Raw genomic sequence first — 10,326 nt, forward strand, 5'->3', positions numbered from 1 at the left:
GAGTCACTTGGCTGACTTTGTTTCATCGCGCTCCGACAGCGGTTCTCCTGCCATCAGATTACAGGTGATTACAATGTGTCACTTGGCTGATTTTGTTTCATCGCGCTCCGACAGCAGTTCTCCTGCCATCAGATTATCAAGTGATTACAATGTGTCACTTGGCTGACTTTGTTTCATCGCGCTCCGACAGCGGTTCTCCTGCCATCAGATTATCAAGTGATTACAATGGGTCACTTGGCTGATTTTGTTTCATCGCGCTCCGACAGCGGTTCTCCTGCCATCAGATTATCAAGTGATTACAATGGGTCACTTGGCTGATTTTGTTTCATCGCGCTCCGACAGCGGTTCTCCAGCAGACAGATTATCAAGTGATTACAATGTGTCACTTGGCTGATTTTGTTTCATCGCGCTCCGACAGCGGTTCTCCTGCCATCAGATTACAGGTGATTACAATGTGTCACTTGGCTGATTTTGTTTCATCGCGCTCCGACAGCGGTTCTCCTGCCATCAGATTATCAGATAATTACAATGTGTCACTTGGCTGATTTTGTTTCATCGCGCTCCGACAGCGGTTCTCCTGCCATCAGATTATCAAGTGATTACAATGAGTCACTTGGCTGATTTTGTTTCATCGTGCCCCGACAGCGGTTCTCCTGCCGTCAACTGCAGCTGTTTATGGCCAAGACTTACTGCATCAATAAGCATCATTATGCCTGCGAAGGAAGCTGTCATTGGGTGAAGTGTAGGGAATGGGGGTTCTGTCTCACTGCCACCTAGACCAGATTCACGCCCCAATAATGCCACTACAGAGGTCATTTTGTATGCAAGTTATGCAATGCGGTCCAATGACCAGTTCTTTGGTTTTGTGCGGAATACTTGGCGAGCTTGCTGTCTCCCCTGCTCTATGAAGTTTTTTTTGTCTTCACTAATGCCACTTGAATTTGATCGAATCTCCTGGTTCAGTGCGTTGTATTTGGTGAGTTCTGACAACACTGAACTGTTGAACTGTTTGGAGATTAATAATATAGTGTTTCCTCGATATGCATCTCGCATGCCGATCATTGGATCGCATCACATAATTTGCATAAAAAATTACCTCTGTGGTAGCACATTATTGGGGTACGAATCTGGTCTAGGTGGCAGTGAGGCAGAACCCCCATTCCCTATACTACTACTTTGAGACTTAATCCGAGCAGATGGGGCATCCGAGCAGGTATAATTGATAAATCTGACTTTAGTGAAAGAGACCTACTGATAGGAGTTCTGATTATCAGGAAGTTTATTGTGCCTTACCTACTGAAAGGAGTTCTGATTATCAGGAAGTTTATTGTGCCTTACCTACTAAAAGGAGTTCTGAGTATCAGGAAGTTTATTGTGCCTTACCTACTGAAAGGAGTTCTGATTATCAGGCAGTTCATTGTGCCTTACCTACTGATAGGAGTTCTGATTAGCAGGAAGTTCATTGTGCCTTACCTACTGATAGAAGTTCGCATTATCAGGAAGTTCATTGTGCCTTACCTACTGAAAGGAGTTCTGATTATCAGGCAGTTCATTGTGCCTTACCTACTGATAGGAGTTCTGATTAGCAGGAAGTTCATTGTGCCTTACCTACTGATAGAAGTTCGCATTATCAGGAAGTTCATTGTGCCTTAACCTGCTGATAGGAGTTCTAATTATCAGGAAGTTTATTGTGCCTTATCTACTGATAGGAGTTCTAATTGTCAGGTTTTAAAGGTGAAGTTTTCAAGGCTTATGAATTTGTTCCTGGTGATAGAGGCTATAGAGGCTTATAGGCAAAAGGTTAGTTCTGCTCAGAAAATGGATGGTTCTACTTTTGTTGAGTTTGCTTGGGAGAAATAAATTTTGCGTGAAAGGCGGTGTACTTCTAAGGAAGACAGTGGTGAATGTGATAGTTTGAGACGGTTTTACTGAAGGATTTTAAGCAGTGTGTTTCAGGGGACATTCGGACATATCTTGATGAGCAGAAAGTGGATCAGATACTCAAGGCCGCTACTTGGCTTATTTGTTAACTCAAAGGGTTAGTTTCAGGCAGTCAGGGTTTTAAGGCAGGAATTCGCAGGGTTAAAAATCTGGAAAGGATAGTTCATCACTTCCTAGATATAGTTCTATTATTTGTAAGTCTGATTCTGAGTTTATTGACAAAAAGTCAAGTTCTAGTCCAGTTGCTTGAAAAGACACTTCTGGATTGATGTCGGCGCCTACATGTAGATATTGCTATTACCCAGGGCATATCATTTCTGTGTGCTCTCCCCCTAATGATTTTATGAACGTCAGGTCACAGCCTGTGGTTCTGCTAATGAAGAGGTGTTTTGTAGACCAGTCATCATGGTCTGTTAGCGTGAGAGAGGAGTACTCATCCTATCTTAGTAAAGGTTTTGTGTGTCAGCTAAAGGTGACAGTTCCAATGTTAAACCCATCACCATTTTGAGGGATACTGGTGCTCTTTCAAAGGCTTTTGGGTGGTATTTTGCCACTTTCTGAGGTGTCATCAGCGAACTCTGAGGTTTTGTGAGATGGTTTATGTGGTTTTACTAGAGCGCCTCTCCATTTTGTAAATTTGAAGACAGATTTGGTGTCTGTGTTTGTTAGGCACCTGTTGGAGGACAGATTTGGGGTCTGGGTTAAGGTTAAGGCACATGTTAGAGGTGCAGACTTACTTATTGGGAATGATTTGGCAGAGGAAGATTTTGCCTGATGCTGTTGTTTGTCATGAGCCCAGCACTTCGGAAAGTACTGAAATACCTGCGTACTATGGCCAAGCAAGCATCTTCTGAGAATGATTCCAATTACGATTTGGCTGGCACTTTTGTTGGTCATTCTCTTGACCTGTCTAAATTTTCAAGGGAGGGTACTCTAAAACTTATGACAATTTGGCTGTTGAGGAACCAGTTCATGGTAGGGAACTGTTGGTTACGTTACAGGGGGAAGACCAAGAACTCAAAATTTCTTGCCAATAGGGTACTCTCTTTAAAAGAAGCTGACACGGTTCCAGTTTGCTATGATTTCAAAGATAGCATTTTGATGAGGAAATAGTTCTTCCAAGTTTATGTCGAAATCATGTTTGGGTTTAACACATGAAACTCCTTTGGTAGGTCAATTGGGTGTGAGCAAAACTTGTGACAAACTTCTATCCCATATCTTCTGGCCTAATTTGTAGCATGAAGTGGCTGAATTCTGCAAAACCTGCCATGTGTGTCAAATGGTTGGCAAACCTAAACGCAAAATCCCAGCTGCACCTTTGAAACCAATTCCAGCCTTTGAAGGGCCTTTCAGCAGGGTCATCAGTACATGATTACTATCATGGTGCTTCCACAAGGTTTCCAGAGAATATTCCTTTACGGAAAATTACGGCTCCGTATATTATCAAGGCTTTGGTAAAGTCCTTCACTATGGTTGGTTTACCTGGGACTATTCAGTCAGATCAGGGCTTTAATGTCATGTCAGGTGTTTCCCAAGAGGCTGTTTACAGCTTAACAAAAGCTTAGCCTGCCTAATGTCAGATTGCTCTCAGACAGGAAAACATGTTAAATGTGAATAATATCAAGTTTTGTCATAAAAGACTACCTTCGTAATTTGAGTCAATGCTCGTGAGGTGAGGTGAGTTGAGATTGAACGTAGCTTTCAAGATTATTTTACTTATACAGTGACGTGCATGCACGTGTGTGGCTGCCTGTACTCGTCCCGACTTATGTCGGTTTTATTGTGCTAGCCCATTGAGATACAGTTAAATACGAATACCCTATTCGGACATAGTACACTGACTCCGAGCCGACCAGTCCTTGTTTTAGCCCCTTAATGCCGATTGCCAGACCGGGTAACAACAAGTACCATCTCTTAACGTCTTTTGGTATGTCGTGGCCGGGGATGAACCATCGACCTACCACTCCTCGTCCAGATGCTCTATCCAATTGACCACAGAGGCACCGTGCAGCTGGATAGCGTTGATTTGCCAATAAAATTATATCCATAATATACATACATTCTTTTACAAGAGGATGATTGGCCCGGTAAAAACAACTCATTTCTCTATCTTTTTACAATATTTTTACAATCTTGGCGACCGTGCTTAATCGAGTGAATAGGTTCGGCGACTTGGTTGTCTTGATTGTATGTCCACGTACCCTGTTGCTCATAATATCAGCCACTGTCTTTGGTCTTACAAGCCTCGATTATTTACACGAAGTCGTGATCTAGGCCGAACATTGCTGACTGCAGCGTGAAATAATAAGAAATCCTAATAATAATATTATTTTGTCATGTGTTGCTGCAACTAAATTAGAGAAGCTCGGGGATGCGGTTCCTCGGGAATATTTTATGTGCGCATCAGATCGACAAGTTTTTAAAGTGTGGTGCTCTGTGTGAGACTTGAATACTTTCAGATCAGGGACACGAGTGGCCCAGTCGTCCAAGGCGCAGAAATTCGCTGTGCAGAGTTGCGTTCCTTAGGCGTCCCAGAAACCTATGATCGTGGGTTCGAGCCTGCTTAAGTTTCTGGGTTTCACCAATATGGTAAACGTCTAAGACGTTAAGACCTGCATAATTTTGGGGTTTCCTCGCACATGAAGGTGACATGTTGTTATACAAAGCTGAAATACTGTTCAAATTGGCGTTAAAGCCCCACCCAGCCACTGATTTACTAACTATTTATTTAGTCTTCCAAAATTGTTGCAAAATGTATAATTATCCTTCGGTATATTTCACACTCATGGCGTCTTAATTCGGGTTACGCGGAAGGGAGTGAGTTGGGTTTAACGCTGCTTTGAAAAGTATTTGAGTTAAGTCACGGCGTGTCAGCATAAACATAATTATAGAAAAGCCCAAAGTGATGCAGGTTTCAGGCGTTTTCCACTTTGGTGAAACCCAGGAGCACGGGTATGGTGCTGACAAACCTAGAAACATTATCAGCGCGATTTGGAGACTTACCTGACTAGAACATTTGGAACTTTACACGAAGGAAACCCTTCAAACATAATATTTGAATAGACTTATATGTATCATGATAATATTTTGGTGCCATCTGTGTCATAAACCGGATGATTTATCGATATTTCAGTGATGACAGTAAAACATGCTTTTGGATTAACGGGTGTCTTATGAGATGAAATACCAACACCATGTATAGAATGTATACATCAGTAATTACAGTTATACCCATGTGATGCAATAAATGAACATCTTCCTTGTCTCAAGTGGTGCAATATATGAACATATGTCTCAAGTGATGCAATATATGAAAATATGACAGTGATGCAAAATATGAAAATATGTCTCAGTGATGCAATATATGAAAATGTGTCTCAATGGATGCAATATATGGACATATGTCTCAAGTGATGCAATATAAACTGACGTCCAAAAGAAACTTCACCAGAGTTTGAAATCACTCTTGCTAAAAAACAACAAAACAAACATGCATGAAGTAAAGTGTATTGAGAAGATCAATATATCAACATAATCAACACTGAAAATGACAATCATACCGCGACCGAGAATGACGTCAGAGCCCCCCAAAGTTGGGTGTGGTACAAAACACGAGCTTTCAGAATCATGGACATTAGACAGAGTACATAAACAATCGCTCACGTTCAATAACAAGTCATTAGTAGCGTGTGTGACCACCAAATGCCTCAATACACGCAAAAACTCTTCGACGCACAGAAAAAGTCAGTCGTCTGATGAGGTCACGTGGGATTTGACGCCATTCTTCTTAGAGGGCCAAGATCAGTTCTTGCCGGTTGGCTGGAGAGTGTGGTCGTTGTCGAACATGACGATCCATCAAGTCCCAGAGGTGTTCTATGGGGAACATGTTGGGTGAGCGTGCAGGCCACGGCAGGACGTTGACGTTGTTGGTTGCGAGGAAGTTAGTGACAATTCTGGCTGTATGGGCTCCAGCGTTGTCATGCTGATAAATGACACCACGTGGCTGCTGTTGGAGAAATGGTAGGACAACTGGACGAAGAATGTTATCCATGTAACGCTGAGCTGTCAAGTTTCCGTCAACGATGACCAGCGGTGTCCTCTCCTGCCCACAGATCCCTCCCCACACCATGACACTCCCTCCATATTGTACGACCTCCTGCACGCAACACGCCGCCGTTCGTTCACCCCTTTGGCGGTAAACACGTTGTCTTCCATCAGCCCTAAACATACAGAATCGACTTTCGTCAGTGAAGACAACCCTCTGCCAGTCACGTCGTTGTCAACGTCGTACAGTCCGGGCCCATCTCAATCGCAGACGACGATGTTGCGCTGTCAATAGCTGTCCTTTCACAACTAGCTTTCTGAGCCACCAGCGACTCCTTATCTGGTGTGATACAGGTGAGGTGAAATGGGGCTTAACGTCGCGTCGAAGGTTATTGCACTTATACATGACGTGCATGCACGTGTGTGTGTGTGTGTGTGTGTGTGTGTGTGTGTGTGTGTGTGTGTGTGTTTGTGTGTGTGTGTATGTGCGTGTGTGTATGTGACTGCTTGTACTAGTCCGGACTAATGTCAAGTTAATCGTGCTAGCCCACTGAGATACCATGCTGCAGTTTAACATGTCAATATCCCACTCAAACATAGCATGCTGACTCCGAGCCGACCAGTCCTTGTTTTTAGCCCCTTAATGCCCAGTGCCAGGCAGGGTAACATCAAATACCATCGTTTAACGCATTTTGGTATGACGCGGACGAGATTTGAACCCCCGACCTTCCGCTCTCAGGGCGGTCGCTCTACCACTAGGCAGTCTGGTCTGGTGTGATACACATGTAATTATATATAAATGTGTAAGTTGGGTTTAACACTGCTTTTAACAGTATTCCAGTTACATCACTGCGTGCCAGCTTAATGTGGGAGGAAAACACAAAGTGATGCATGTCTCAGACGTTTACCACTTCGGTAAAACCCACCAGCACGGGTATGGTGCTGACAAACCTAGAAACATAATCGGGGCGAACCGGATTCGAACCTACAATCATGTTTCTGACGTGCCCAAGGGACACAACTCTGCACAGCGTGCATCGCCAAAGACAACTGGGCCATCCCTGGACCTGCATGAACTAACTAGACTGGATTTATGACAGTCTTAAAAGTTAGTCCACTGAGATAGGTGCTGCAGTTGGAAACCCAACTCAAGACACAGTATACCGACTCTTGAATTGACCAACCCTTGTTTTATCCCCTTAATGCTGAGCACAAGGCAGAGTAACACAAAGTGATATAACAAGTGTTATATTTGAGATACCACTTTCTTAGTGAGTGAGTATGATTTTGCACCGCTTTTAGCAATATTCCAGCAATATCACGGCAGGGGACACCAGAAATGGGCTTCACACATTGTACCCATGTCGGGAATCGAACCCAGGTCTTCAGCGTGACGAGTGAACGCTTTAACCACTTGGCTACCCGACCGCCCCACCACTTTCTTAGTAAAGTAAAGATTCTCGTACTTTTTAGGTTGAGTCCGTCCGGGATTCAAACCCACAAAGAGAAAGTTTTAATGTGTTTGGGTATGACGCAGCCAGGGGAGTGAACCACCGACCCTACGGTGCCGGCAGATGCTCTTCCCACTGCACCACAGAGTTGAAGAACACTAGCAGCTGTGTTTTATCAATTCCACAAAACAACAAAACATCAAATCCAGTGATTCCAAGTGATATTTATTCCCTTCTTACAACAACATTCTGACAGTCGGTCCTACAAAAAGCGTGATTGATATGAAGGTATCAAATGTTCAAACACTCCCAAGTACAAACATCAGTTTGTTAGATATCCATGTGTTCCCATATATTCAAAATATACCCAAGCATTCATCTGTACATCAATAATGCTTACCCTATAACCTGTGAACATTTTGCATCCTAAAACAATATCTCCTGTAAGCTACACAGCACCTTACAAACATGTCCAGGGCTAATTTGTGATTGCACAGAAAGCTCCCTTTACACATCAATAACTATTGGGTCCAACAACAACAACAACAACATTAAATCACACACATCTTCAAATATTATAAGGGTAACGCTATTTTTTAGGGCATTATCATTTGCAGAAGCCCGAGGTCTTCCATTAACTGCCCGACGAAGGAGGGCAGTTGAAAAGACCAAGGGCTTCTGCAAATGATAATGCCCTGAAAAAGAGCGTTACCGTTATTATAGCTAAAATGGATGGAATTTGTTATCAAATAAAAAGAAACAACAATATCGGTTTTGAAACAATTACTGCAATCAACACGAATGTCACTGATCCACTTCTACAAGTATGGAAACGTCATAGAACAAACCAGATGACGTCACTATACTACGTGACGTCACTTTCTCTACCCTATGACGTCAAGCAATATGAGGGCATTATCAAGTTACAGTGGCCCGCTCATTTCTGATAACGTGCGGGCGGTTTAATGATAATTCTATCCATTTTAGCTATAAAAAAGAGTAAGTAGTCCCACTGGATTTCCCATGTGCACATCCACAAACGTATAATTATAAAAAACATGAGAAATATACCCCTGGAAGAAAGTTAAGGACCTCTCCATTTTTATTGTCAAATATGTTGACCTCTCATGCATCTTTTAGAAATACAGAATAGGAACTCTATAAGTTCTTCCTGCTGATTGCAAGGACTTGGTAATCTTGCGTGAAAACGGAAGCAGTGGAATGGGTAGTCAAAGAACTGTTGCCATGGAATGGCTACCGAACATTTCGGTTTCTGTAGTTCAATATGCGTATGTCATTTTGTAAAGAAACACAAATGTTTTTGTAAGCTGTATTTTGCAATACAATATGAATAAAGTAAATGCTGTTATCTTGAAATATACAGCTAGGTGAAAATGAGGAACCATGTGGTTCTGAGGTCAATACACACAATCTGTAAATGAAGGTGTGTGGTTGGCTAGTGCAAATATTCGATGTCAGTCTCTTTATGGTGCTTATCATTACCAGAAATAAAGCACAGAAATTGGTGCAATATTCATGATATTTGTGTAATAAATGTGTGAACACTTAGTTGCACTGTTCAAACTAGTCTGGGACCAGTAATTTGTCTGTAGCTATGGTCCCAGAGGCAAGCTGAAGAGATCATATTCATATGCCACATTGAGACGATTTGACATAAGGCATGAGGCACTGTGGTCTGGACTATACATTGAAGGGTTGTTAGAGACAGTGTTTGGGTTGGAGGAGACAGGCTTTGGAGAGGGGTAGGGGTAGGTGGTTGGTTAGAGACAGTGCTGGGGGGGGGGGGAGGAGACAGGAATTGGGATGGGGTAGGGGTAGGGGTAGGGGTAGGTGATTGGGTAGAGACAGTGTGGGTAGAGGGAGACAGGGATTGGGGTGGGGTAGGGGTAGGTGATTGGGTAGAGACAGTGTGGGTAGAGGGAGACAGGGATTGGGGTGGGGTAGGGGTAGGTGATTGGGTAGAGACAGTGTGGGTAGAGGGAGACAGGGATTGGGGTGGGGTAGGGGTAGGGGTAGGTGATTGGGTAGAGACAGTGTGGGTAGAGGGAGACAGGGATTGGGGTGGGGTAGGGGTAGGTGATTGGGTAGAGACAGTGTGGGTAGAGGGAGACAGGGATTGGGGTGGGTTAGGTGGAGTAGGGGTAGGTGGTTGGGTAGAGGGAGACAGGGATTGGGTTGGGTGGTTAGAGGGTGCTTAGATTAGAAAGACAGGAATTGGGGTGGAGTAGGGGTAGGTGGTTGCTTAGAGAAACTGTTTGGGTGGGGGGAGACAGGCGTTGGAGTGGAGTGGGGTTAATGGTTAGAGGGCGTGTTTGGGGATGGGTAGGGACGGGTCAAGTAAATAATCCAAGGCAGGCTTTGCAAGGCAGGCTTTGCAAGGCAAGCTTCAAAACTACCCTTGGCACATAATTCACTAGTATACCAGAAAGAATAATAAAAATACTTGTCCTCTATATTGTCAAATCAGTGCCGCATACACACTGGCACTGACTCAATGTGGACTTAAGTGACTGGTAAAATATCTGGCAACAATGACAATAAAACACACACAAGACACAGCTCTAACTTGACATGACACTTGGTATGACAGCAGAGTTTCCCTATAACACAACGACATAATGTATGATGCAGCCATTTCATCAGTTTTGAAGTTAGTCTTTGTGAGGGAATTATTAGGAGAAAGGACCAGTTTGAACTGTGTCGAAACAAATTTAATAAAAATGTCCCACCAACATTTTGTGTTTACCAGGAAATCAAACCAGTGAGAATGTAAAATCATTTTGCTTTTGAGTGAGTGAGTGAGTGAGTGAGTGAGTGAGTGAGTTTGGATTTACGCCACTTTTAGCAATATTCCTGCAACATCACTGCA

The sequence above is a fragment of the Haliotis rufescens genome, unplaced genomic scaffold, assembly GCF_023055435.1.
Source record: "Haliotis rufescens isolate VD_foot unplaced genomic scaffold, xgHalRufe1.0.p SCAF_10, whole genome shotgun sequence".
NCBI lineage: Eukaryota > Metazoa > Mollusca > Gastropoda > Lepetellida > Haliotidae > Haliotis > Haliotis rufescens.